This window comes from Triturus cristatus, chromosome 12 (assembly GCF_964204655.1).
Source record: "Triturus cristatus chromosome 12, aTriCri1.1, whole genome shotgun sequence".
NCBI classification, from domain to species: domain Eukaryota; kingdom Metazoa; phylum Chordata; class Amphibia; order Caudata; family Salamandridae; genus Triturus; species Triturus cristatus.
The window spans coordinates 196,491,124-196,518,228 of NC_140595.1; the positions used below are offsets into that span (position 1 = coordinate 196,491,124).

The 27,105-nt window shown below is 52.9% G+C and overlaps 1 protein-coding gene and 2 non-coding genes across 6 annotated transcripts in view; all 3 read left to right on the forward strand.

The window, feature by feature from the left end:
• The window catches only part of VAC14 (VAC14 component of PIKFYVE complex), a 1,500,963-nt gene that overhangs the window by 416,626 nt on the left and 1,057,232 nt on the right, over window positions 1-27,105 (forward strand). The gene's annotated exons all lie outside the window — the stretch shown is intronic.
• On the forward strand, window positions 20,323-20,393 carry TRNAG-GCC (transfer RNA glycine (anticodon GCC)). Its single transcript has one exon. It is a non-coding gene; the product is annotated as a tRNA-Gly (tRNA).
• Window positions 20,903-20,973, forward strand: TRNAG-GCC (transfer RNA glycine (anticodon GCC)). Its single transcript has one exon. It is a non-coding gene; the product is annotated as a tRNA-Gly (tRNA).

The following is a 27,105-nucleotide window of genomic DNA, read 5'->3' on the forward strand; positions in this document are numbered from 1 at the left end:
GTCTATTATACTGTTAAAACCGCCGTCGACGTCTAAGTCATCGTCGACGACGAAGATTGTATCGTCGACGACGACCTCGTCGATGAGGAGCCCACCGTCGACGGAAGAGTCGACGACGAGAATGTCGACGACGAGTGCGTCGACGTCGAAGGCGTCGACGACGAAGGCATCGTCGACGAAGATGTCGACGACGAGGGCATCGACGACGAAGGCGTCGACGACGAAGGCGTCGACGACGAAGGCGTCGACGACGAACGAATCCTCTACGACCGCATCGTCGACAAAGACATCGTCGACGAGGAAAATATCGTCGACGGGGACACCGTTGCTGACAGCCATACCGTCGACGACCCCGTCGTCGTCGTCCATGGGACAGAAGACAGCAGGGATTTCTGTACAAGGTTCTGCTTCTGGCAAACTAGCCAAACCACAGATTACACCGGAAACGACATCTCCAAGCAAGGTACAAACCAGTTTGCCTATGGAGATTCTTCAGAGTGAAGAGTCTGAAGAGGAGCTCTTTGAACAGGCTACTTCCCCCTCTGAACTTTATGTCAAATGTCAAAGCACGGACGAGGAGCAGGAAGACATGAGCGCGCAGGAGCGCCCCGTCCAGGAACAGGTTCGCACGGAGGTCACTCCGATGGTTTGCCTTCCTCTGTCAATAGTTCAGGACCTCAAATTCCTTATCCGGGACTACAAGCAACGTTTCCCGGAATCGACGACGTTGGACGCAGGGGTCCCAGTGCCAACTACAAACCCGCCAACGACAGCCCCAAGGCAATCACGGCCGGTTACGCAGGTCTGCCACGAGAAACCGCCTCCGCAGGTGATAGAGTCATCGGATGAGGAGGCTGAGGAGATGGAAGAAGGAGAGGTCCAGGGTGACCAGACGGACCAGGATGAGGAGGAGGAGTATGTGGCATCCTCACCACCTTCCCCACAACCGCGCCAATCTGATTCACCGCCAGTGGATATTGGTGGTTTTCATAAGGTAATTGAACGGGCCGCGACGCGGTTCCATATGGTCATGGAGTCGACGGAGACTGAGTGCTTCCTGCATGACTTTAAGGAGCAGACGAAGAAGACGACGAAATCGATCCCGATCATCGACTTTCTCTGGGACCAGGGAAAGAAGCTAATGCTGACGCCGGCTTCCGTTCCTGCGGTTGTTCCACGCCTGGATAAGAAGTATAAGGCTCCGTCCACGGCACCAGCTTGCCTGACTGGCCACCCGAAACCGGATTCGGTTGTGACCCAAGCGGCCCAGAAAAACTCTCGTAATCCCTCCTCTCCTCTGTCAGCACCACCGGACAAGGGGGGCAGAAAATTGGACACGATTGGCAAAAGGTTTTCGACCACTTCGGCAATGACCATCAAGGTGGCCAATTCCATAGCCCTCTTGGGGCGTTATAACCGCCAACTTTGGGAGGATATTGCCCCATATTTAGCAGAACTTCCGAGCGCAGTTCAGGAAGAGGTAAAGGCACTACTTTCTGAGGGCCAGACCTCTGCAGCCGAGATCATCGATTGCGCCATAGACGTGGCCATGACAGGCTTTCGTCAACTGGCTGGGGCTGCGGTCCTGCGCCGCCAAGGATGGCTGAAGGCAACATCGTTCAGGCAGGAAGTGCAGACGAAGGTGCTGGATATGCCCTTCGACGGACAACATCTATTTGGGGATAAAATTGATGAGGCGCTCCAAGCTATTAAGAAGGACACTGACACAGCTAGAGCGCTTGGAACCTTGCAGGCAAGGAACCAGTCCTTTCGGGGCAACAAATCTAGAGGCCAGTCCTCCTACAGAGGATCCTTCCAGAATAGGTCCTCGTATTCCTTCCAGAATAAGACCCAGTACCAGCAGAAACAGCAACAAGGTCGGCAGTCGTCTTATGGAAGATCTACCTTCAGGGGTAAGAACCAGAAGAGGGGCACCGGCGGACGCCAGTGACCAGTTACTCCAGCCAGTCCTTCTACCATCTCCCTCTTCACAAATTGGAGGAAAATTGACCCATTTCCTGGAAAATTGGCGCATCATCACATCAGATCGTTGGGTGCTCCAACTCCTCAGATTCGGCCATTCCCTAGAATTTACCACCATCCCGCCTGCAACCCCACCACGCAGGTTCCCACACAAGCACCTACGGCTGCTGCTCCGGGAAATATCGGAGATGTTGAGGAAAGGAGCGATCGAGCGGGTTCCATCGGCTCAGAGGGAGAAAGGATTCTACTCCCGTTTCTTTCTGATACGCAAGAAAGAAAAGAAGTGGAGGCCCATTCTAGATCCCAGGGCACTCTTTAAACTTTCCTGAAGAGTCAGTCGTTCAGGATGGTGACGCTCCAAGAAATCCTAGGCATTCTAGAGGAAGGAGATTTCATGACATCCTTGGATCTTCAGGATGCCTACTATCACATCCCGATACTCAGGGGGCACAGGAAGTTTCTACGTTTCGAGGTGGCAGGACAGCACTACCAATTCAAGGTCCTACCGTTTGGCCTCAAATCCGCTCCGCGGATTTTCACCAAGTGCCTTTCTCCTGTGGCAGCTTTCCTACGTCAAATGGGTCACCAAGTTTACCCCTACCTCGACGACTGGCTGGTCAAGGCGCCCACGGCTGTAGGCGCAACCAAATCCTCCAACGCCTGTACCAATCTTTTCCAACATCTAGGATTGACTCTCAATCTTCAGAAATCACATATGTCCCCAACAAGAAGCATCACCTTCCTAGGGGCGACCTTGAATACGGAATGCGCGAGGGCATTTCCTTCAGACGAAAGAAAAAACAAGATCATATCGCTGGCCAAGGCGGTGGCATCAAGGAAATCCCTAAGAGTTCGCACTTTCAAATCACTCCTGGGAATGATGTCTTCTTGTATACTACTCATCCCTCACTGCAGGCTTCGGATGCGTCCATTGCAGGAAGCTCTCACGAACCAGTGGACTCAGAGTACAGGTTCGTTCGAGGACATTGTGAGGATAACACCACAAATATCCAAGAGCCTCGAGTGGTGGAAGGATTACAGAAACCTGTCGAGGGGACTGCCGTTCCTGCTTCCAGCGGCGCCACTTGTGATCACCACCGATGCATCTCTAGCAGGCTGGGGAGCTGTCCTTCAGGACCTCAGAGTAAGTGGCAAATGGACAGATCAGGAGCAACGCCTCCATATCAATCTGCTGGAGTTGACGGCTGTGTACCTAGCGCTGCAAGCCTTTTTCCCACGCATCCAGAACTCCCAGGTGCTCGTCAGAACGGACAACACCACGACGATGCACTATCTAAACAAACAGGGAGGAACGCGTTTGCTCACTCTATCGCGCAAGTCGCAAAAGATCTGGAACTGGCTTGTTCTCCATGGGATCACCCTCAGGGCGGACTATGTCCCGGGAAAGGACAACACCATTGCGGACGCCCTAAGCAGGCAGAAATCCCTCTCCCACGAATGGGAGCTCGACGAGAGTGCACTGACACAGGTATTCTCAGAATGGGGAGTCCCAGGAATCGATCTGTTCGCCACCAGGGAGAACGCCAAATGCCCAAGCTACGCAAGCTGGCATCCCCAGCCAGAGTCGCTCGGGAATGCCTTTTCCATAGGCTGGTTCAGCGTATTTGCGTACGCTTTTCCACCGTTCCCGATGATTCCCAGGGTCCTCAGGAAGATGAAGGCGGAGCCCTGTACCCTGATCCTGATTGCCCCGTACTGGCCGAGGCAGCACTGGTTCTCGGACCTTCATCGCCTCTCCATCAGGACACCGATTCGTCTACCACAGCACCCCAACCTGCTGACAATGTCCAATGGGCAGGTGCAATTCCCGAACCTGCAGTCGCTCAGGTTATCGGCCTGGCTCCTGAGCACAGAGAGTTCTGTCATTTGAACATCCCGCAGGAATGCAGGGACGTGCTAGCAAAAGCAAGGGCGGACAGTACCAACAAGACCTACTCTCTCAAATGGAAACGCTTCTGCGTATGGTGCTCGGAGAAGGGCCTGAGACCACTTCATATCACGCCTGAACAGATATTGCCATATCTCCTGCTCTTGGCGCAGTCCGGATTAGCGCATGCATCCATAAAGGTGCATCTGGCGGCAATTTCACGTTTTACCAGGACTTCCAAAGGCCCGTCTCTCTGGTCCAGTAGACTTATCAAACAGTTCCTTAAGGGTCTATATAGGTCCTTTCCAAGACCTCGACGGGTCCCACCGACACAGCACCTCAACTTGGTCCTTAACCAACTCATGAAGCACCCTTTCGATCCCATTCATCGAGCTTCCATCAAGTACATCTCATGGAAAACGGCTCTGTTGCTCGCTCTAACGTCTGCCAGGAGAGTCAGCGAGTTGCAAGCTCTCTCCATTCAGGAGCCCTTCATGCAGTTCAAACAGGACAGGGTGGTGCTGAGGACAAATCCCAAGTTCATACCGAAAGTGCCTTCAGACTTTCACCTCAACGAGCCGGTGGTCCTGCGTTCCTTCTTCGCAAACCCTACCACGGCAGCAGAAAGGACGCTCCACTCTCTGGATCTCAAACGGTGTCTTAAGTTTTATATAGACAAGACGAAAACTTTCAGAAAGTCATCGCAGCTGTTCGTGGCCTACAGCAGGCCAAGGTTGGGTATGCCTCTAACAAAACAGAGCATTTCAAGGTGGATCTCTTCAGCAATAGCATTCTACCATGAAGGGGCCGGACGGCCTTTGCGAGACAGGGTGGAAGCACACTCCACCAGAGCGATGTCCACATCAGCAGCGCTGTTCGCTGGAGTGCCGATTTTGGACATCTGTAGAGCGGCGACGTGGAAGTCACCGCACACCTTCTCCAGACACTACTGCCTGGATGCCGAACTTACGAAGGATGCGTAAGTGGGCCAGGCGGTGCTTCGCCATCTATTCCAGTGAGGTGAGCCTTCCAACATCCCGCCATCCTGGTATGCACATTCTTTACTGATTTACTGTTTTGATGTATGCCAATGTTTCAAACTGTTATGATAATAGTGTATTATCTCAAATATCTTTATGGCATGTTACATCAGAAATGTGCATAATGTATTGCTAACTACTCTGATTCAGGCATGTGAATCTATGAAAGACACCCCTAATACTGGATAAGAAACGCGTTACTTACCTGTAACAGCAGTTATCCAGTATTGGTGTCTTTCATAGATTCACATGCAACCCTCCCACCTCCCCTGGAAGGACTCACGTCTCTCTCTAACTGTATTACGCCTACCTAGCTTGGTGCGTACGAAAATCTGAGGGACTGAGGCTCCTGCCAGGAAGGTTCTAGAGGGAGGTGATAGCTGATTGGCTGACTCTAAGAGTTTGGTCCTTTTTACATAAGGACTAGGATAGGCTGCTAAGGGGAGGCCCTTAGGCCTATTTTTCTCTATGTATGTCTATAGGACATTACTTTTTTATGTACCGGAGGCTCCCGACTCGACGACGGGGAATGATTCAGGCATGTGAATCTATGAAAGACACCAATACTGGATAACTGCTGTTACAGGTAAGTAACGCGTTTCTTTTTTGTGTTGCACAGGTGGTGACGGGCGTCACACATTTGTACTTTGAGCAGAGCAAGATTTCATTCTTGTCCTGCACAGAGCCGGTGGAGACTCCTCCGGGTGGTTGAGAACGAGCCTCTGAGCCTCTTCTCCAAGATCTGCAATAAACCATCCTCTATCAATATCAACTTCCAGGAAGTAGTAATTCTGGTATTTTAAAGCTCGATGTGTGAATCAATCGTCTAGTTAACTTGTTTATTCACCGTGGCAGAGTTATTTTACTTAGTTAATGTTTTTTAAAGATGTTGCACAGCAGCACAGGCTTCTATGTAACATGATTAAAAGTAAACAAAAAAGCGCCATGTCGTGGTAGGCGCAGGCCATGCCATAGCGCTTTGTTTTTACTTCAAATCCATGTTGCACAGTAGCCCGCGCTGGTGTGCAACATGGCTAAAAAACATTGACAACACTAACAAGTCTCGCATAGGTGAAACCTATTGCTATTTCATTGCTTGTTAAATTTATTTTTCCAGAGTGTAATTTCCTGCCAATCTGCTCCTTTCCCTGTTGCACATATTTTATTAACTTTTTTTAGTTACATTTCCAAGATGTGCATCTACCATCGTGGAACATTACATTAAAAAAAATTTATGACAGGCCGATGTTATGTTATATGCGCATACATGTGTGGTGACACATGCCTATATCTGAAAGAAACACGTTAGTTAGATTCCTCACCTTAGAATATCCCCAGGCGTCAGACTGGATCCGGAAGATTTTTCGTCAGCAATACCCCTTGCGCGTCGCTAGGTGTCGTCTGCGGCTCCGCATCCGTCGTTGGCGTTGTGCGCCGTAATGACGTCGTCGGAGTACTTAGACGCCGCCCTCGCGCGCTGACGTCAGTTCTTCTTTTTTCCGCGCCAGTAAGCGCCGATCCGGGAGAGCTACCCCTTTTAGTCTTTTTTGACTAAATATTTTGATCCCTGTTGATCTTTGTCAATCGACATCTGGTGCCGATAGGATGCCTGGGTTCAAGGCTTGCGACGATTGCCACCGACTGATGTCGGTGACCGATCACCACCGCCGGTGCCTCTACTGTTTGGGCCTCGACCACGACGCGGACTCGTGCTCCGACTGCAAGGCCCTGACCTTGAAAGCTAGGCGGGAGCGGTCCCGTAAGCTTCTCGAGCTCCGACACTAGGCTCCGCGCCCTTCTCGATCCTGGTCCAGGAGGAGGTCCAAGGATCGGTCGCAGAGCCGCGACAGACGTCATGGCTCGTCTGGCTCGAAGTCTTCGGGTAAGTCCAAGCGATCTAAGAAGTCCAAGAGGCGACACCGCTCTTCGGACTCCCCTCGCCGGTCGCGCGACTCGGCCGAGGGTCAGGGTGGTTCCCCCCCCCCCCCGCGGCTCTGCAGGAGCCGCAGGCGGCGCGCACATCCCCATACCCCCCGGTTCCTGGGACTGACACGACGCCGGCGGAGATTGGTGCCTTCCTCTCGCCCATGAGGACACTACCTCCGCCGTCGACGCCCGCCGGCGTGCCTTCGGGCCCCGCGGACTCGACTGGCCGACCTTGCGCGCCGGCGGCTCCGGCCCCGGCGCCGGCGCCGTTGGAGGCTCCGGCCTCGACGCCGCAGGTCCCCGAGGGGCCCATGCCTGGGCCCCCGTCAACGCCGGTCGACCTCGTCACGCCTCCTCCGCCGGCGCCGACTCCGGTACCACCCCCGACGCCGACTCCGGTCGACGTCGTTCCCCGGTTCAGCCCCTGTCTGGACCCGACGCCGATGCGGCGCCCACCGACGCCGCATCCGACGCCGCTCGAGACTCACTATGTCTATCGTCCGGCTCCGATCATTCCACCTGTTTACCAGGAATCGGATGACGGGGGCGACTGGGAGGGGTCCGATGACCCTATGGCCGTTCAGGCTCAACTGTCACAGGACTGGGCAGATGAACTGGGGGAGGCCAGTGGTCTGGATACCTCACCGGACACTGGATTCATCTCTCCTCCGACTGTGGCTTCGGAGGAGGGTGCTGCTTTTTCCGTGGTGCTGCGCAAGGCGGCCGCGGCCCTCGGGCTTGAGCTGCCTGCCGTGGCTGTGAGGACTAACTGAGCCTCTGCTGCCATTCAATGAGGCCCTCACTGACGTTCTCCAAGGCACCTGGTCCAAGCCCTCCACAGTTCTTCCTGTGGATAGAAACACCGCCAGGCGCCACCGCCCTGCTCCGGGCGACCCCAGTTTTCTGTCGCAACACCCCACCCCCGAGAGCCTGGTTATCCAGGCCTCTACCTCCCAAACCTCCTTCCTGTCCGCTCCTCCCGACCGGGATTCCAAGAGACTGGAACAGTTTGGCAAGAAGCTGTTCTCCTCCCTCAGTTTAGGCCTGCGGTCTTTAAACACTGCCTGTCTCTTGGACCGTTTCTCCCACTCTCTGTGGGATACGGTGGAGGACGTGCTGCCCCTGTGCCCGGAGGAGGCCCGGACACGACTTTCCCAGGCTCTGGCCGATGGGAGGGATGCAGCGCGCCATGCAATCCGGTGTGGACTTGACACCACGGACTCGCTGGGTAGGGCGATTTCCACCACGGTGGCGCTTCGGCGTCATGCCTGGCTGCGGTCCACGTCCTTTTCGGGGGATGTCCAGAGCACTCTCATGGACATGCCCTTTGATGGCGCTCGCCTTTTTGGTGAGAAAGCGGACAGTGCGCTGGCTCGCTTTAAGGACTCCCGGGCTACGGCCACGTCCTTGGGCCTTTCGGCCCCGCGGCCGCAAGCTTCCGCTTTTCGCCCCTTTCGTGGCCAAGGAAGGGGCGCCTCCTCACGTCCGCAGAGCCACCGGCCGCAGACCCAACCTGCACGCGGTCGCGGACGTGGTTTCCGCCGAGGCGGTTCTGGAGGGCGACGCGGTCAGTCCACATCCACCCCGGCAGCATCCGCCTCAAAGCCTTCCTAGTCTGAGCTTTCAGGCCCATTCATCGCCAGTGGGAGGCAGAGTTCGCCATCACCTGCTCCACTGGCGTACCATCACTTCGGACAGTTGGGTGCTGCAAATCGTCCGAAGGGGCTACTCCCTCCCCTTCGAGACGACCCCTCCAGCCATGCCACCGCAGCACCACCGTATCTCGGAGGATCATTTGAATCTTCTGCGAGGGGAAGTTTCGGCCCTCTTGGCCAAAGAGGCTGTCGAGCGCGTTCCGAGCCCAGAAGTAGGTCGTGGTTGTTATTCCCACTACTTTCTGGTTCCTAAGAAGGGCAAAGGTGGCCTACGCCCTATCTTGGACCTCAGGAACGTCAATACCTTCCTCTGGAAGGAACGGTTCAAAATGTTGACTTTGACTCTAGCTGCCCTCGACCCTGGAGACTGGATGGTAGCGTTGGACTTGCAGGACGCATATTTCCACATCCCCGTCCTGCCGGCCCACCGGCGTTACCTGCGGTTCACGGTGGGCCAGGAGCACTTTCAGTTCACCGTGCTCCCCTTCGGCCTCACCAGTGCCCCTCGGGTGTTCACGAAAGTGATGGCGTTGGTCGCAGCTCATCTGCGCAGATCAGGGGTTCCAGTCTTCCCCTATCTCGACGACTGGTTGTTGAAGGCGGGCTCGCCCCAGGCAGTCGTCTCCCACCTCCAGACTACGGGGGATCTCCTGCATTTGCTGGGGTTTTCCATCAACGTGCCGAAGTCACACCTGAGTCCCTCTCTGAAGCTCCTCTTCATCGGAGCGGTTCTCGATTCGGCGCAGTTCCGGGTCTATCCGCCGGAACAGCGGGTCCGGGATATTCAGGCCCTGATTCCCATCCTTCGGCCTCTATCCTGGGTTTCGGTCAGGCTAGTGTTGCGGCTTCTGGGGCTGATGGCCTCCTGCATCCTACTAGTGCATCACGCCAGGCGGCGCATGCGGGCTCTGCAGTGGGACCTGAAGTTTCAGTGGGCCCAGCATCACGGCAACCTGTCCGACTATGTCTTGTTCTCGGAGGGCACTGCACAGCAGTTGCAGTGGTGGCTCACGGACCGCGATTGGGTCACGGGCAAGAGCCTCTCCCTTCCCCAACCGGAGCATGTCGTAGTGACGGATGCGTCCCTCCTGGGATGGGGTGGCCATATGGGAGAGGCGGAGATCAGAGGCCTCTGGTCTCCGGCGGAGTCTCGCCTCCACATCAACCTGTTGGAGTTGAGAGCGATCCGACTTGCACTGAAAGCCTTCCTTCCCTCTGTCAGGGGAAGTGTCGTGCAGGTGTTCACGGACTACACCACCGCCATGTGGTATTGCAACAAGCAGGGCGGGGTGGGGTCGTAGACCCTTTGTCAGGAGGCTCTGCGCCTCTGGACGTGGCTGGAACACCAGGGCGTCACCCTAGTGGTTCAACATCTGGCGGGTTCTCTGAAAGCCAGAGTAGACGAACTCAGCCGCCGGTGCATGATGGATCACGAATGGCGTCTGAACTCCGAAGTGGCGCAAGGTCTCTTTCAGCAGTGGGGAGAGCCTTGGTTAGATCTATTCGCCACCGAAGAGAACGCGCAATGTCAGCAGTTCTGCGCGTTGGAATTCCCAAGGCGGCACTCGCTCGGCGACGCTTTTCGTCACGAGTGGAGTTGCGGTCTGTTGTACGCCTTTACGCCTATACCACTTCTGCCCCGAGTGCTGAAGAAGATCAGGCACGACCGGGCCCAAGTCATCTTGGTGGCTCCGGATTGGGCACGAAGGTACTGGTATCCCGAGCTACTCAGTATGTTGACCGATCCTCCGATACGTCTGCCCCTTCGGGAGGATCTTCTGTCGCAGCAGCAGGGGACGGTCCTCCACCCGAACCTTTCCAGCCTCCACCTCCATGCGTGGAGATTGAGCGGCGGCAGTTGATGCCATTTGACTTGCCTCCTGAAGTCTGTGATATCATTCTGGCAGCCAGGCGTCCCTCCACAAAGACGGTATACGCCTGCCGGTGGAACAAATTTGTGGCATGGTGCACAGCAAAGGCTGTGGATCCCCTTTCCGCCCCTCTTTCTGAGGTTCTCCTCTTCCTTCTTTCTTTGGCCCGGCAGGGCTCTGCCCTGGGCACCTTGAAAGGTTATCTTGCTGCCCTCTCTGCCTTCTTACGGCTTCCTGATCAGCCTTCTCTTTTCAAGTCCCCTGTGGTTCAACGCTTTCTTAAAGGCATTACTCATACGTTCCGTCCTGTTCTTTTCGTAATGCCTCAGTGGGACTTGAATCTTGTTCTCATATTTCTGATGTGCGCTCCCTTTGAGCCTCCTCACAATTGTCCTCTTCGTCTTCTGACGCTTAAGACTGCTTTCCTGGTAGCCATCACCTCGGCTAGACGGGTGAGTGAGCTCCAGGCTCTATCGTCCAAGCCTCCTTTTCTATCTGTTCATCCGGACAAGGTTGTCCTTCGGCCTCGTCCTTCCTTTCTACCGAAAGTGGTGACTCCCTTTCATCTTGGGCAATCTGTCACCTTGCCCACCTTCTTTCCGCCTCCGCATCCTTCCAAAGAGGAAGAGAGGCTCCACCGTCTGGACCCAAAACGTGCGCTCTCCTTTTATTTGGACCGCACAAACCAGTTCCGGGTGGACGACCAACTTTTCGTTGGATACGTGGGTGCTAAGAAGGGAAAAGCTGTGCACAAACGGACCATCTCCCGGTGGGTCGTTTTGTGCATCAAAATCTGTTACTCCTTGGCGAAAAAGGACCCTCCTGTTGGGCTGCGCGCCCATTCTACTCGGGCTACAGCGGCTACTACTGCTTTGGGACGGGGAGTCCCTTTGCAGGACATCTGTCAGGCGGCTACGTGGGCTTCACTACACACGTTTGCCAGGCATTATTGCCTAGACAGCCAAGTCCGGAGGGATGGCTTCTTTGGCTGTTCTGTCCTCCAGGACTTTCTGGTGTGATCTTGGTTCACAGACCCACCACCGGGGTTGGTATTGCTTGGGTATCTATTCTAAGGTGAGGAATCTAACTAACGTGTTTCTTTCAGATGAACAAGTTACTTATCTTCGGTAACGATGTATCTGTAAGAAACATTAGTTAGTTAGATTCCTCACCGACCCACCCATCCTCCCCGTTCTGTGAACTGACATCTAGGGTTAAGGTTGTCCTTTTCAGGCCCCTAGACTTTTTTGGCACCAGTGTCGGTCTCTTGCATGGCTCTGCGTTCCTGGCGCGGAAAGCTATGTACAAGAACTGACGTCAGCACGCGAGGGCGGCGTCCAAGTACTCCGACGACGTCATTACGGCGCACGACGCCAACGACGGACGCGGAGCCGCAGACGACGCCTAGCCTAGCTACGCGCAAGGGGTATTGCTGACGAAAAATCTTCCGGATCCAGTCTGACGCCTGGGGATATTCTAAGGTGAGGAATCTAACTAACTAATGTTTCTTACAGATACATCGTTACCGAAGGTAAGTAACTTGTTCTATATGTCTTCACACTGGGCTGCTGTAGCGTCATGCGGTATACGTGTGGGGTGTGTGGTGGTGCATGCACTTCATTGGGCTCTTGTTTTTGTTGAAGCTCTTCAGCATCAGCACACTTGTATTTTTTCCCAAAAGTATTAGGAAAGCCCAAAAGCACGGCGGATCAGCTTTGACGGTGTTTATTTTCGATATTTAGATGTTTGCAGGACTCTCTTTTTCCCTTCTCTGTCCTACCGCTTTAAGATGCACTGTCACACCGGTATTACTTTTGGGACTTATTGGTGAGGGGAAGGAACCTTTTATTGCTTTTGGCCACTAATTTTATTTGCCTTTTTCTCAAATGCTTGGCTCAGTCCATCGTTGGTCCTCGTGTGTCCTCCGGCGGCCTTCCAGTGGCAGTTTTGCTGGTCACCTGCCTGGTCCTCACTGCCATCCCCCATGTTCCCTACAGTTGTGAAAATGTGTCTATAAGTGTTGGCCCAGTGGTCCAACTAGATCCTTTATTTTTCAAAGGAGATATTTAAGGATGCGCCTATGGTGACTGCCCTCTGGGTTCTAACACACAACTAAGCTATCACATAAAGTGCAGTACTGGTACTCAGATAGAACTGCATACTTCAGTCATAAACAGAACCAGTTCAGCATGGTCAATATGAGTCCAAGCTTCCCTTACACAGAGAACCAGTACAGCGTTCACAGCAGTAGGGCACGTTTTAGCCACTTACTCGCTAAGACTCTCACACCCACATAACACATACACACACTTCTCCCACAACCAGTACCGAGTTGGAGTGGGCAGTAATACAATCAACCTTCCATCATGAAGGCGGCAACAGTACAAGCTTCGCTCAACCACACGAGCAGAGGGTAAGTGTGGCTGCTTTGCTCTTAGCAGGCTCCTCCCTAACGTCAACGTTAGCAGGCCTTCCTGAAGTCAGTGTTAACTGGTCTCTCCAAGGTCAGTGTTATCAGGTCTCTCCCTGGGGTCATTGGTAACAGGTCAGTGTTAGCAGGTCTCCCTCCCTGGGGTCAGTCTTAGCAGGTCTTCCTGGGGTCAGAGTTAGCAAGTTTCCCTCCATGGGGTCAGTGTTACCAGATCTCCCTCCCTGGGGTCAGTGTTACCAGGTCTCCCTACCTGGGGTCATTGTTACCAGGTCTCCCTCCCTGGGGTCAGTGTTACCAGGTCTGCCTCCCAGTGGTCACTGTTAACAGGTCTCCCACCCTGGGGTCAGTGTTAACAGGTCTCCCAGGGGTCAGTGTTGGGAGGTCTCCCTGGGGTCAGAGTTAGCAGGTCTCCCTCCCTGAGGTCAGTGTTATCGGGTCTCCTTCCCTGGGGTCAGTGATAGCAGGTCTCCCCCCCTGGGGTCAGTGTTAGTGGGTCTCCTAGGGGTCAGTGTGTCTCCCTCCCAGGGGTCAGTGTTGGCAGGTTTCCCTCCCAGGGGTCAGTGTTCGCAGGTCTCCCTCTCTGGGGTCAGTGTTAGCAGGTCTCCCTCTCTGGGGTCAGAGTTAGCAGGTCTCCCTCTCTGGGGTCAGAGTTAGCAGGTCTCCCTGGGTTCAGAGTTAGCAAGTCTCCCTCCCTGGGGTCAGTGTTAGCAGGTCTCCCTCCCTGAGGTTAGTTTTAGCAGGTCTTCCTCCCTGGGGTCAGTTTTAGCAGGTCTCCCTCCCTGGGGTCAGTTTTAGCAGATCCCCCTCCCTGGGGTCAGTGCTGGCAGGTCTCCCTCCCTGGGGTCAGTGTTGGCAGGTCTCCCTCCCTGTGGTCAGTGTTAGATTGTTGGCAGGTGTCCCTCCCTGTCAGTTTTAGCAGGTCTCCCTCCCTGGGGTCATTGTTGGCAGGTCTCCCTCCCTGGGGCCATTGTTAGCGGGTCTCCCTCCCTGGGCTCATTGTTGCCAGGTCTCCCTCCCTGGGGTCAGTTTTAGCAGGTCTCCCTCCCTGCGGTCATTGTTCGCAGGTCTCCCTCCCTGGGGTCATTGTTAGCAGGTCTCCCTCCCAGGGGTCAGTGTTGGCAGGTCTCCCTGGCATCAGTGTTGACAGGTCTCCCAGGGGTCAGTGTTAGTCCTCCCTAGGGTCAGTGTTACCAGGTCTCCCTCCCTGGGGTCAGTGTTAGCAGGTCTCCCTCCCAGGGGTCAGTGTTGGCAGGTCTCCCTGGCATCAGTGTTGACAGGTCTCCCTCCCAGGGGTCGGTGTTAGCAGGTCTCCCTCCCTGGGGTCAGTGTTAGATTGTTGGCAGGTCTCCCTTCCTGTGGTCAGTTTTAGCAGGTCTCCCTCCCTGGGGTCATTGTTGGCAGGCCTGCCTCCCTGGGGCCATTGTTGGCAGGCCTCCCTCCCTGGGGCCATTGTTAGCAGGCCTCCCTCCCTGGGGTCCTTTTTGGCAGATCTCCCTCCCTGGGTCAGTTTTAGCAGGTCTCCCTCCCTGGGGTCATTGTTGGCAGGTCTCCCTCCCTGGGGTCATTGTTGGCAGGTCTCCCTCCCAGGGGTCAGTGTTGACAGGTCTCCCTCTCTGGGGTCAGTGTTAGCAGGTCTCCCTCTCTGGGGTCAGTCTTAGCAGGTCTCCCTCCCTGGGGTCAGTCTTAGCAGGTCTCCCTGGGGTCAGAGTTAGCAAGTTTCCCTCCCTGGGGTCATTGTTGGCAGGTCTCCCTCTGGGGTTAGTGTTGGCAGGTCTCCCTCCCTGGGGTCAGTGTTACCAGGTCTCCCTCCCAGTGGTCACTGTTAACAGGTCTCCCTCCCTGGTGTCAGTGTTAACAGGTCTCCCAGGGGTCAGTGTTGGGAGGTCTCCCTGGGGTCAGTGTTGGCGGGTCTCTCTCCCTGGGATCAGTGTTATCGGGTCTCCCTCCCTGGGGTCAGTGTTATTGGGTCTCCCTCCCTGGGGTCAGTGTGACGTGTCTCCCTCCCTGGGGTCAGTGTTAGCAGGTCTCCCTCCCTGGGGTATGTGTTAGCAGATCTCTCTCCCTGGGGTCAGTGTTATCGGGTCTCCCTCCCTGGGGTCAGTGTTGGTGGGTCTCCCCCCCTGGGGTCAGTGATAGCGGGTCTCCCCCCCCTGGGGTCAGTGATAGCAGGTCTCCCCACCTGGGATCAGTGTTAGCAGGTCTCCTAGGGGTCAGTGTGTCTCCCTCCCAGGGGTCAGTGCTGGCAGGTCTCCCTGGCATCAGTGTTGACAGGTCTCCCTCCCAGGGGTCGGTGTTAGCAGGTCTCCCTCTCTGGGGTCAGAGTTAGCAGGTCTCCCTCCCTGGGGTCATTGTTAGCAAGTCTCCCTCTCTGGGGTCAGTGTTAGCAGGTCTCCCTCTCTGGGGTCAGTGTTAGCAGGTCTCCCTGGGGTCAGAGTTAGCAAGTCTCCCTCCCTGGGGTCAGAGTTAACAAGTCACCCTCCCTGGGGTCAGTGTTAGCAGGTCTCCATCCCGGGGGTCAGTTTTAGCAGGTCTCCCTCCTGGGGTCAGTTTTAGTTTTAGCAGGTCTTCCTCCCTGGGGTCAGTTTTAGCAGGTCTTCCTCCCTGGGGTCAGTTTTAGCAGGTCTCCCTCCCTGGGGTCAGTTTTAGCAGATCTCCCTCCCTGGGGTTAGTGCTGGCAGGTCTCCCTCCCTGGGGTCAGTGTTGGCAGGTCTCCCTCCCTGGGGTCAGTGTTAGATTGTTGGCAGGTCTCCCTTCCTGTGGTCAGTTTTAGCAGGTCTCCCTCCCTGGGGTCATTGTTGGCAGGCCTCCCTCCCTGGGGCCATTGTTGGCAGGCCTCCCTCCCTGGGGCCATTGTTAGCAGGCCTCCCTCCCTGGGGTCCTTTTTGGCAGATCTCCCTCCCTGGGTCAGTTTTAGCAGGTCTCCCTCCCTGGGGTCATTGTTGGCAGGTCTCCCTCCCTGGGGTCATTGTTGGCAGGTCTCCCTCCCAGGGGTCAGTGTTGACAGGTCTCCCTCTCTGGGGTCAGTGTTAGCAGGTCTCCCTCTCTGGGGTCAGTGTTAGCAGGTCTCCCTCTCTGGGGTCAGTCTTAGCAGGTCTCCCTCCCTGGGGTCAGTCTTAGCAGGTCTCCCTGGGGTCAGAGTTAGCAAGTTTCCCTCCCTGGGGTCATTGTTGGCAGGTCTCCCTCTGGGGTTAGTGTTGGCAGGTCTCCCTCCCTGGGGTCAGTGTTAGCAGGTCTCCCTCTCAAGGGTCAGTGTTAGCTGGTCTCCCTCCCTGGGGTCAGTTTTAGCAGGTCTCCCTCCCTGGGGTCAGTTTTAGCAGGTCTCCCTCCCTCTGGTCAGTGTTATCAGGTCTCCCTGGGGTCAGAGTTAGCAAGTCTCCCTCCCTGGGGTCAGTGCTACCAGGTCTCCCTCTCTTGGGTCAGTGTTAGCTGGTCTCCCTCCCTGGGGTCAGTTTTAGCAGGTCTCCCTCCCCGGGGTCAGTTTTAGCAGGTCTGCCTCCCTGGGGTCAGTTTTAGCAGGTCTCACTCCCTGGGGTCAGTTTTAGCAGGTCTCCCTCCCTTGGGTCAGTTTTAGCAGGTCTCCCTCCCTGGGGTGTGTGTTGGCAGGTCTCCCTCTCTGGGGTGTGTGTTGGCAGGTCTCCCTCTCTGGGGTCAGTGTTGGCAGGTCTCCCTCCCTGGGGTCAGTGTTAGCAGGTCTCCCTCTCTTGGGTCAGTTTTAGCAGGTCTCCCTCCCTGGGGTCAGTTTTAGCAGGTCTCCCTCCCTGGGTTCAGTTTTAGTTTTAGCAGGTCTCCCTCCCTGGGGTCAGTGTTAGCAGATCTCCCTCTCTGGGGTCAGTGTTAGCAGGTCTCCCTCCCTGGGTTCCGTTTTAGTTTTAGCAGGTCTCCCTCCCTGGGGTCAGTGTTGGCGGGTCTCCCTCCCTGGGGTCAGTGTTGGCAGGTCTCCCTCCCTGGGGTCAGTGTTAGCAGGTCTCCCTCTCTGGGGTCAGTGTTGGCAGGTCTCCCTCCCTGGGGTCAGTGTTAGCAGATCTCCCTCTCTGGGGTCAGTGTTGGCAGGTCTCCCTCCCTGGGGTCAGTGTTAGCTGGTCTCCCTGGGGTCAGTGTTAGCAGGTCTCCCTCCCTGGGGTCAGTTTTAGCGGGTCTCCCTCCCTGGGGTCAGTGTTAGCAGATCTCCCTCTCAGGGGTCAGTGTTAGCAGGTCTCCCTCCCTGGGTTCAGTTTTAGTTTTAGCAGGTCTCCCTCCCTGTGGTCTGTGTTGGCAGGTCTCCCTCCCTGGGGTCTGTGTTGGCAGGTCTCCCTCCCTGGGGTCTGTGTTGTCAGGTCTCCCTCCCTGGGGTTTGTGTTGTCAGGTCTCCCTCCCTGGGGTCATTGTTAGCAGATCTCCCTCTCTGGGGTCAGTGTTGGCAGGTCTCCCTCCCTGGGTTCAGTTTTAGTTTTAGCAGGTCTCCCTCCCTTGGGTCAGTTTTAGCAGGTCTCCCTCCCTGGGGTGTGTGTTGGCAGGTTTCCCTCTCTGGGGTCTGTGTTGGCAGGTCTCCCTCTCTGTGGTCAGTGTTGGCAGGTCTCCCTCCCTGGGGTCAGTGTTAGCAGATCTCCCTCTCTGGGGTCAGTGTTAGCAGGTCTCCCTCCCTGGGTTCAGTTTTAGTTTTAGCAGGTCTCCCTCCCTTGGGTCAGTTTTAGCAGGTCTCCCTCCCTGGGGTGTGTGTTGGCAGGTTTCCCTCTCTGGGGTCAGTGTTAGCTGGTCTCCCTGGGGTCAGTGTTAGCAGGTCTCCCTCCCTGGGGTCAGTTTTAGCGGGTCTCCCTCCCTGGGGTCAGTGTTGGCGGGTCTCCCTCCCTGGGGTCAGTGTTGGCAGGTCTCCCTCCCTGGGGTCAGTGTTAGCAGGTCTCCCTCTCTGGGGTCAGTGTTGGCAGGTCTCCCTCCCTGGGGTCAGTGTTAGCAGATCTCCCTCTCTGGGGTCAGTGTTAGCAGGTCTCCCTCCCTGGGTTCAGTTTTAGTTTTAGCAGGTCTCCCTCCCTGGGGTCTGTGTTGGCAGGTCTCCCTCCCTGGGGTCAGTGTTAGCTGGTCTCCCTCTCAAGGGTCAGTGTTAGCTGGTCTCCCTCCCTGGGGTCAGTTTTAGCAGGTCTCCCTCCCTGGGGTCAGTGTTGGCAGGTCTCCCTCCCTGGAGTCAGTGTTGCCAGGTCTCCCTCCCTGGGGTCAATGTTAGCTGGTCTCCCTGGGGTCAGTGTTAGCAGGTCACCCTCCCTGGGGTCAGTTTTTGCGGGTCTCCCTCCCTGGGGTCAGTGTTGGCAGGTCTCCCTTCCTGGGGTCAGTGTTAGCAGGTCTCCCTCCCTGGGGTCAGTGTTGGCAGGTCTCCCTCCCAGGGGTAAGTTTTGGCAGGTCTCCCTCCCTGGTGTCAGTTTTAGCGGGTCTCCCTCCCTGGGGTCAGTGTTGGCGGGTCTCCCTCCCTGGGGTCAGTGTTGGCGGGTCTCCCTCCCTGGGGTCAGTGTTGGCGGGTCTCCCTCCCTGGGGTCAGTGTTGGCGGGTCTCCCTCCCTGGGGTCAGTGTTGGCGGGTCTCCCTCCCTGGGGTCAGTGTTGGCAGGTCTCCCTCCCTGGGGTCAGTGTTGGCAGGTCTCCCTCCCTGGGGTCAGTGTTAGCTGGTCTCCCTGGGGTCAGTGTTAGCAGGTCTCCCTCCCTGGGGTCAGTTTTTGCGGGTCTCCCTCCCTGGGGTCAGTGTTGGCAGGTCTCCCTCCCAGGGGTCAGTGTTGGCAGGTCTCCCTCCCTGGGGTCAGTGTTGGCAGGTCTCCCTCCCTGGGGTCAGTTTTAGCGGGTCTCCCTCCCAGGGGTCAGTGTTGGCAGGTCTCCCTCCCAGGGGTCAGTGTTGGCAGGTCTCCCTCCCTGGGGTCAGTGTTGGCAGGTCTCCCTCCCTGGGGTCAGTGTTGGCAGGTCTCCCTCCCTGGGGTCAGTGTTGGCAGGTCTCCCTCCCTGGGGTCAGTTTTAGCAGGTCTCCCTCCAGGGGTCAGTGTTGGCAGGTCTCCCTCCCTGGGGTCAGTGTTGGCAGGTCTCCCTCCCTGGGGTCAGTTTTAGCGGGTCTCCCTCCCAGGGGTCAGTGTTGGCAGGTCTCCCTCCCAGGGGTCAGTGTTGGCAGGTCTCCCTCCCTGGGGTCAGTGTTGGCAGGTCTCCCTCCCTGGGGTCAGTGTTGGCAGGTCTCCCTCCCTGGGGTCAGTTTTAGCAGGTCTCCCTCCCAGGGGTCAGTGTTGGCAGGTCTCCCTCCCTGGGGTCAGTGTTAGCAGGTCTCCTTCCCTGGGGGTTAGTGAGTGTACCCCTCTGCGTTAGCATCGACAGGGCTCCCTGGCAGTAAATGTCCGTAGTCCCTGGCATTGTGTACGTTTTACCTGGAAGAATGCTGCTGGCGGCGCTTTCAGGCCTTAACGCAGGGGCGTAACACCGGCCCCCGCATTCCCCGCAGTACGGGAGGGGGCCCCAAGCTCCAGGGGGCCCCCTTAGCACTGTACTACGGCCGGGGAGCTCCTGAAAGAGTCCGGAGGGGGCCCCTCTACGTACCTTGCAGGGGGGCTCCTCGATTATCGTTACGCCACTGCCTTAACGATAGAAGCCCCAATTGTCTGCAATATTGGCATCTCTATCCGACCGACATAAACCATTCATACCAGAAGCACCTGGCAGTGCCTCCTGACGGAAGTGTGACCAGGTCAGAACCGGAAATGGTTGAACCCCTCCAGAGCATGGATGTTAGCAGCACTTCTTAGCACTAATACCGCACTCCTGAATAGAACCAGTGTCGACTCAATGGCATTCGAATTAGCAGCACTTTCGGTCAGAGAGCGGCTGCTACCCTCAGACGCGCTTCCTGGGGGGCGTGTGTGTGCCTAGCAAACGCGCCGTGCTGGGTAGGGTGGCAGCCGGCATTAGCGGCCACGCCACCTTGTGACAAGTGTTCTAAGCGTAACCGGTCATGAATATTGGCTTCACTTTCTGTGACCACTGTTATTCGCTCGCAAATGTAGGCAGCGTCCTTTTGCAGAAATGCATTCGACACTTAAAGGCATAAGGGTTGTCATCTCCCTCTCTCCTGTCATGGCGGAGAGTGGCAGGGCAGCTCTAGTGAGGGCAAATGTCGGCAGCACTGCCAAGCAAACCTTATGACAGCACCAATCCGTTCACCATATATACTTCAAAATTAATCTTCTCTGTACCTGACAAAACAAGGGAGAACGCTCTTGCACATCTCCTTCGAAATGGATTTGAATTGTGGCTTTTGAAACACTTCATTAAGCAAATAAAAACATGTTATTTAAATAGGCCATATTTTGTTAGCAAAGTAAAAATGTTCAGATGATTCGTTTCTTGGTGACATTCCTGCTCTTTGCCACAGGCACGCTTTCCAGGTCCGAGCGTGTTATATTTAGTACAGTCTCTGTGCGTGGAGCAAACTTCAGAGCCAGCCTCGGTGCTGACGTGGCAGTGCATACTTGTGAACAGTAAAGAGGCTTAGATGGAGAGCTCACAGCAGCTGTCCAAAAGCTTTGTGCAGCTGAAGCATTGGTGGTTCAGTGGTAGAATTCTCGCCTGCCACGCGGGAGGCCCGGGTTCGATTCCCGGCCAATGCAAAGCTCGTTTTTAAAAATGCTAGTATTAATATGACTATTGATTTTTAAGTTATTGACCGTAGGAAAGGTGTTCTAAATCTATTGAAATAATATATTTTTTTAATGTTACATCATCTTCACAGATGTGGGTGCACTGAGGGATGAACTGGACTTCTCTGGGCAGTTCTCTTCTAGATATTAATTGCATAACAAAGTTACTCCTTTTAGGCACTTGATTCTTCCAGTGTTGCAAGGGCGGCAGTAGTGACTTACTTCAGGAGATTGGTGGGGCCGGTAAGGGGGTCGAGTCTAGAAACTCGGACACCGTGTGACGCTGGACATAATCCGCAGAAACATAATTGTTGATTCAGTAGTTTATCCTTATTGGTAAATATTATGTAGCTCCTTCCCACTTGGCGCTAGATTCCTCATTATTTTGCCTGATGTAGCAGTACAAGGGCTCTGCACATTGAACTTGAGGCTGTGAGGAAGACTTCACAAGAGCTGTTCTCACAGTTCTTTCAGCTGCAGCATTGGTGGTTCAGTGGTAGAATTCTCGCCTGCCACGCGGGAGGCCCGGGTTCGATTCCCGGCCAATGCAAAGTACAATATTTTATTTTAGTACAAATTATTGGTATTACCGTTTGTGTATTGGTATTGGTATTACCTTTTAATGATAATTTTACTTTGTTAGGAAGAGAGTTTAGCAGTTTGGGAGTCAGCGCCTGTAGAACTGCACCGATGGAGTCATTAGACCCAAGTAGTATAATGCTGAACAACAGATTAGTACAGTTCCGGGGCAATTTGAAAACCTTGATAGGATTTAGGTTCAGTCATAGGGGGAGTTGGTGGACGGCGAGGGGCCGATAACATTTCTTTGGGTCCTTTGTCAGCTAGGGACAGGTTGCTAGGGAAATGGACATAAGTTGCTCCCTATCCCGTTAAGTTATGTAAACCTGTGCACATTACTTACGAATCTGGCATCGTAAACTCGAAGATGGGCACTTTAGCTGCATCAAAACCCTGCATATCGACACTATCTGTCATCTTGAACTCGCACTTTAGCTGCATCATAACTTGGCACCCCCACACTTTCTCTGCAAATTTAAAATTGGTGGTATAGTAACTTCTATACGTGCTCCTTAATCAAAAAAGAAAAAGCTGGTTTATGATCGACAACCACTTTTAGATCTGTAGGAATATGTTATGGCACATACGATTATTATATAGTCTATGGCTTAATTAACTGCTTAGGCCTTGCGCTTGTCACTTTAATCCCTGCACATTGGCATTTTATTTGTGATTTATAAATATGATGGGTAGTAAATTGTGAACCTATCTTTACAATTGAGAAATTAAATGGTTTGCAGATTGATAATAAGTTTTTAGATTATTTTAGGTATATGTTTTATAATGTATGTCCTTTGTAAAGTTTATGATTTTAATTGACTAATAAACTACTTTCACACACAAGTGTTTAAACGTAGGAAAATGCTATACATCTGTTGAAATAAGTTCTATTAAATTGCATATTGTCCTCATAGACTTGGGTGCCTTTAGTGTGGCCAGTGCTATCCCGCGGGGCTTGGTAATGGTTGACTTGGAGATCTCCTGAAGCCCTCTGGTGGGGCTTAGAATGTGGGCAAGAGAAGCAGATGCGTGGACACTGGTCTTAATTCTAGGTCTCGGCCTGCCTGGGATAGTAGTCTAGAAAACTCAGTGGACTAACGCTTCAACAGATGAGAATCCAGTACACATGGAGCAAAAATTAAAGGGGTCGTCTCAAAAGTAGGGTCTTTATTACCGGTTACAACCACAAGGATCCCACCCATTGAGGCCTGCGCTGCTCCCTTCAAAATCTGCTGGATAATCTCTGGTTATCCCATGTCCAGTCAGCGAAGGCAGCTGAGAGGCCAGGGACCAATGCACGACCGAGTGGTCCTTATTCTTTTCAACGTGAGAAAAAAATAGTGAGCCTGGTCCCAATATGGAGTTCAATGGTGTCTTTAGCTTTATCAGGTTATATCTCATGCGCCTATGTTGTGATAAAGATTTTCCAGTCCGGATGCCCTCCAGACTCTAGTAGTATTTGCCCTTCTGGGGCTGATGAGGGTTATCCAGGCACCCTGCAAGCACTCAGTGGCTCGGGGCAGTGCAGGATCACCCTTATGATGAAGACAGGTGGTGATGCAGCTCCACAACCCAGGTAATGGCCTTGTTTTTTCTAGTCCACTAGGCTATGGGGTATTTGTGGCTCATTAGCAAGCTCTGTCCATCAAGCTATCCACCACATACATCTTCTAATCAGCTAGGATGTGTACAGGGATCAGGATGTCTTCCATCCTCCCATGTAGGGTCTGCAGGTTACAGCTGCAGTGAACCTTTGGAGGCTTCCTAGACACCGACCCAGTGTGGTCGGAGAATGGCTGCCAGACAGAGGTTTTTCTCCGGGTGCTGTTCTCAGGCCTCCTCCGTGTCCAGAAGTGAAGCTGGCTGAAGGAGTTATACCCATTTCATTCCCAAGACAAGAAGTTAGACCAACCAAAGGGTCTTCAACATTCAAAAGGTGAGGTCTGTTTACAATCCTGGAACAGGGTATCATGATGGTGCTGACCAGTCTCATGGGTACCTGAGCCTCGAGGTCCCAGTCAGCCGGTTCGGACGGGTCCCGGGTGAGCTCAAATCTAGCCTGCCGTCCTTGGAGAGATAGTAGCATTCAGGGCATGAGAATCTCTTCCTGGGCAAGGGAGTGGGGCTGGTGACCCTCTCCCACCCATAGGTGCACAGGTTTCACAGGAGGGAACAGGGAATCTGAACATAAATGCTGGTACTTCCCAGATGAATATCTCCAGCTTTCATAAAAGAAACCACCATCTTGTAAAGCATGCTCCAGATTATTCACCAGGCCCCCCCCCGCTCTCTCTCGCCCTCTCTTCCACTCCACACTTCACACCCTCTTTATATGTGTGCCAGACTTGACGGATACACGGCAGACCTCTCGCTACAGCAGTGTTTTCACAGGGGCAGGTAAAAAGGGCCTATGTCTCTTGATTACAGATTTGCAGACATCTCTGCATAATTTGGACTAGGGGCACATTAGCAATGCTCAGTCAAGGAGGGTGTACACTTCGGATGTCCCCAATCATCTCAGCTCAGTTCTGATGTTGAACAAAACCAAAATGACCTAAAACACCTCCATTGAGAGTGCCTGATTGTCAGGTGCACTGAAGGAAACCACAGAGTTGTCCAAAATTATTATAGGGCAGGACTCAACAGCTTTATCAATCCATACATGGGACTTTCACCCCCATATAAGTGGCTTCCTGATCGCCCAGTTCATTGACAGCTGCTTCTCAGGCTGCAACTGTGTGCCTACAAGTTGTAGGGAGGACCAGCATGTCTAGTCCAAGGAGCAGACTTCTGTCACTGCAGCACCTGTTGCATGTCTGAGCATCACCTTGGCATATTCTAGTAGTAAACAACAAGCCCATTTTAGCAACTGCCTGGTATTTCTGATGAATATTTCTAACCGCAGATCCAGTCTGGCACCCTGGGAATATTCCCTAGGTGTCAGGCTGGGTAAGGAGATTTTGTTTCGTAGCAGTGTTCCTGCGTATCGCTTGGTGGTGCTGTGGGGCGCTGCATTGGCTCTATGCTGTTCTGGGAGTGGCGGAGAAGAACCATTTAAGAGCCATCCGTGCATGCTGATGTCAGTTCTTTTCTTTTTGCACTTCCTAACACGGATCCGGAGCTCAGATCTTCCAATGTCTTTCAATACAGTCAGACCTCCCAGGGTATTGCGGAATAGAATTGCAAATTTTGAGGTACAGAATTGGAAATCTTGCAGCATTATTGCAGCACTTTATTTGACTTGTAATCATTCCTTTTCAGCCTTAAATCAATGGAAACTGTGTTAGCAGAGTATTCCACTTTGAAATGGGCGTGTTTAATGTGTCTGAGAATGTTTGTTTGCTATATTCTTATTTGTGGTAACATTCTGGATCATAGTTTAAGCCAAGCACAGTAGCGCTAGTCATCCTGTATTCTGTCTCATTATGCTGACTTGGGGCTAGCGGTTCCACCCCTCAGAGACGTCTGCTGTAGGACACCACTTTTTGAAACGTAAAAGACTGGTCGAGGAAAATTGTAATTGCTTAGTGAAACAGTCACTGAAAAAGTGAGAAGGTATGGCGCTTGTATAAAACATATATGAAGAGGTACACAACAAACAGTTACAAATGCACAGATAGATCATAACACAGGCCAACACCATCCATTTTAATGAAGCCCAACTAACATAAAAGCGCACAGTCCACTGAGCGGAGGAGGTGGAGCACTGATCGTTGTGCATGAGATGACCACTAGATTTCTCCCATCAGAGGAGGATGTGCAGTTCTGGGTCAAAGGGGGATTACAATGGTTGCACATGATGATGTACTATAGGGGGGCTGGGTTGCTGTGACCTAGGTCAAGTGTGACACCTACACCCAGTTTGAGATTTTTCCGGCAGCAACATTTTGCATACTGCGATTTGTATGCCTGTGCATATTACCGTAAAGAAAGATGCACAAGTCCTAAAAATGTGAATTTCTAATGGCAAAAATCTGCAAGTGTTTGAAGTTGTCACAAATGATGTGTCAAATTAAACCATGTCCAAAAAGCACGTGGCATTTGCCACTTCGCAGCTACACACATGACCGAATAAATGACAATAGAAAAGATGTACTTTCTCCTTATAATAATTTGAAATATGTTTTTCTGAAAATATACATTCCCGTCCGAACAAAAAAAAGTCTTTAAAATAACTCTCACTGCTTGCTGCACCCTACATGGCACCCCCCGCCCCCACCCCTTTAGTCTTCGACCTCCGTCAATGCTTCCTCCTTGTCGTTGCTGGTTGAACTTAGGCCACTTTTCGTTGTTTTCGCTCCATCTCAGTTTTTGCTGGCCCTCTCACACATAAAGATTTCTTTACAGATTTCTTGTATTGTGTGCACCATCACACCAAAAGTGCTCGATAATCTACTGACTTCCTGCCAACGGGTGTCTTAAATGCAAAAAACAAATGAATAATGTCACACATTCACCCCAGTACAGAGATCTGGGCCCAAATCCATTGTTTTTTTGCTCACCATGCCATTTCAGTTTGGACCAAGCCATATGCAAATCAGTCTTGACCCTGCACCCAGTGGGAACAGTCCAGCCTGAACTGCCAGGCTAGGTCCTCCCTGGACTGGAAACAAGCATCCTAGGACCGGTTTAGGGGTTTCACCCCTCATCAGCCAGGTTAGCGTGACTCTAATGGCATGGAGAGCACGGGACCCTAGTCTGGGCATACCCTTCCCACTCTGGGTGACAGTGCACTTTGCACGTGTGGAGTCAGATCCATAAAAACGGAGGACAAAACCATAAGTGAAACAGAAGACGTACTACTGACAAGAAGTCAGTTTAAATTGGAGCAGATACGGATGGATAGTGTTTGAGGTCACAGATTCGCACAAGTTAGTGTCTTTGGTGCTTTGGAACATTATAAGTTGGCTCTGCCAAGATCCCTGGTCGCTGCACATCTCAGTGGTCATCAAATTATTGGATGAGACCACTCTAACCCTCAGCCAGTATGTACCTTGCCAATTTCTTTCTTAGTGCCTGATAATTATATAGGTTTCCTTTGTCCCCCGGTTTATCATAGTCCTGATAATACCCTAGTATCTGGAAAAAGGGTTGAAATGGCACCGACAAATAAAAAAAAGACAGACCCGACCCACGTGTAAACGACACACTGAGAATTCCCCTCTGTGTTTTTCATTGTATTTAACAGATGTGGCTGTTTTTCTTAATAAAATTACCAATATACCATATATGCTCACACAATTGACCACATTGTTCCCTTTTTGGTTTTGGTTTCTCTCACTTGGTGTTCCTCTCCTTAAAAAAAAAAAAAAATCATTTATTACTGACCTATTTGCAAATCTTAAGATTGTTTATTTAAGTCTTGCAAATTAAATAAAATTTGATTCAGCTGAATCAAATCTAACCATAAGAGTCTACATAGACAAAACCTTGTCTGTTGAAAAATAGAAATTTAGTGTTGGTAGATTAAATCTGCACAGAAAATTCTGTGTCACTCTATTTTGCCTAAAAATGAGTTCCATGTGAGCGCTTGTTCCAAGCACACATGGACACATGGACATTAGGGTTGCTCTTGTTTTTGTTAAACCATTGGTTTGGAACATGACTCCAAGCTGTATGATTAATGTGCCCTCATGCACGCGGGGGTAATTCAAGATTGGGAGTTGAAGCTGTATATTGTTGAATATAAGAAATCTCAACCTCTGCGTAGGTCTTGCTCCGTTCCAAGTTACGGGCCCGGACTCTGTCCTAGTTACAGGGCCATTCCCACAACAGTTCCACTTATCGCTCAAAATCGTCCGGCGAGTAGCACGCTTCTCTGGAACCCATAAAGGATTAGTGGTTAATTAGTCTAGTGAAATATGGAAGTATTTTGAGTGGTGTATCTGTTAGTCAGATTATTTGGATTGAGAAGGATAGAGGAGGGATAGAAGAGGAAAAAAGGTTTGCATTTATATAGCGCTTGCTACCCTTGATGGGGGGTTGAAGTGTTTTTTCGGCGAGTAGCACGCTACTCTGGAACGCATACAGTGTTAGTTGTAAATTAGTATAGTGAAATATGAAAGTAATTTGAGTGGTGCATCGGTAGCACCACAACAACAAT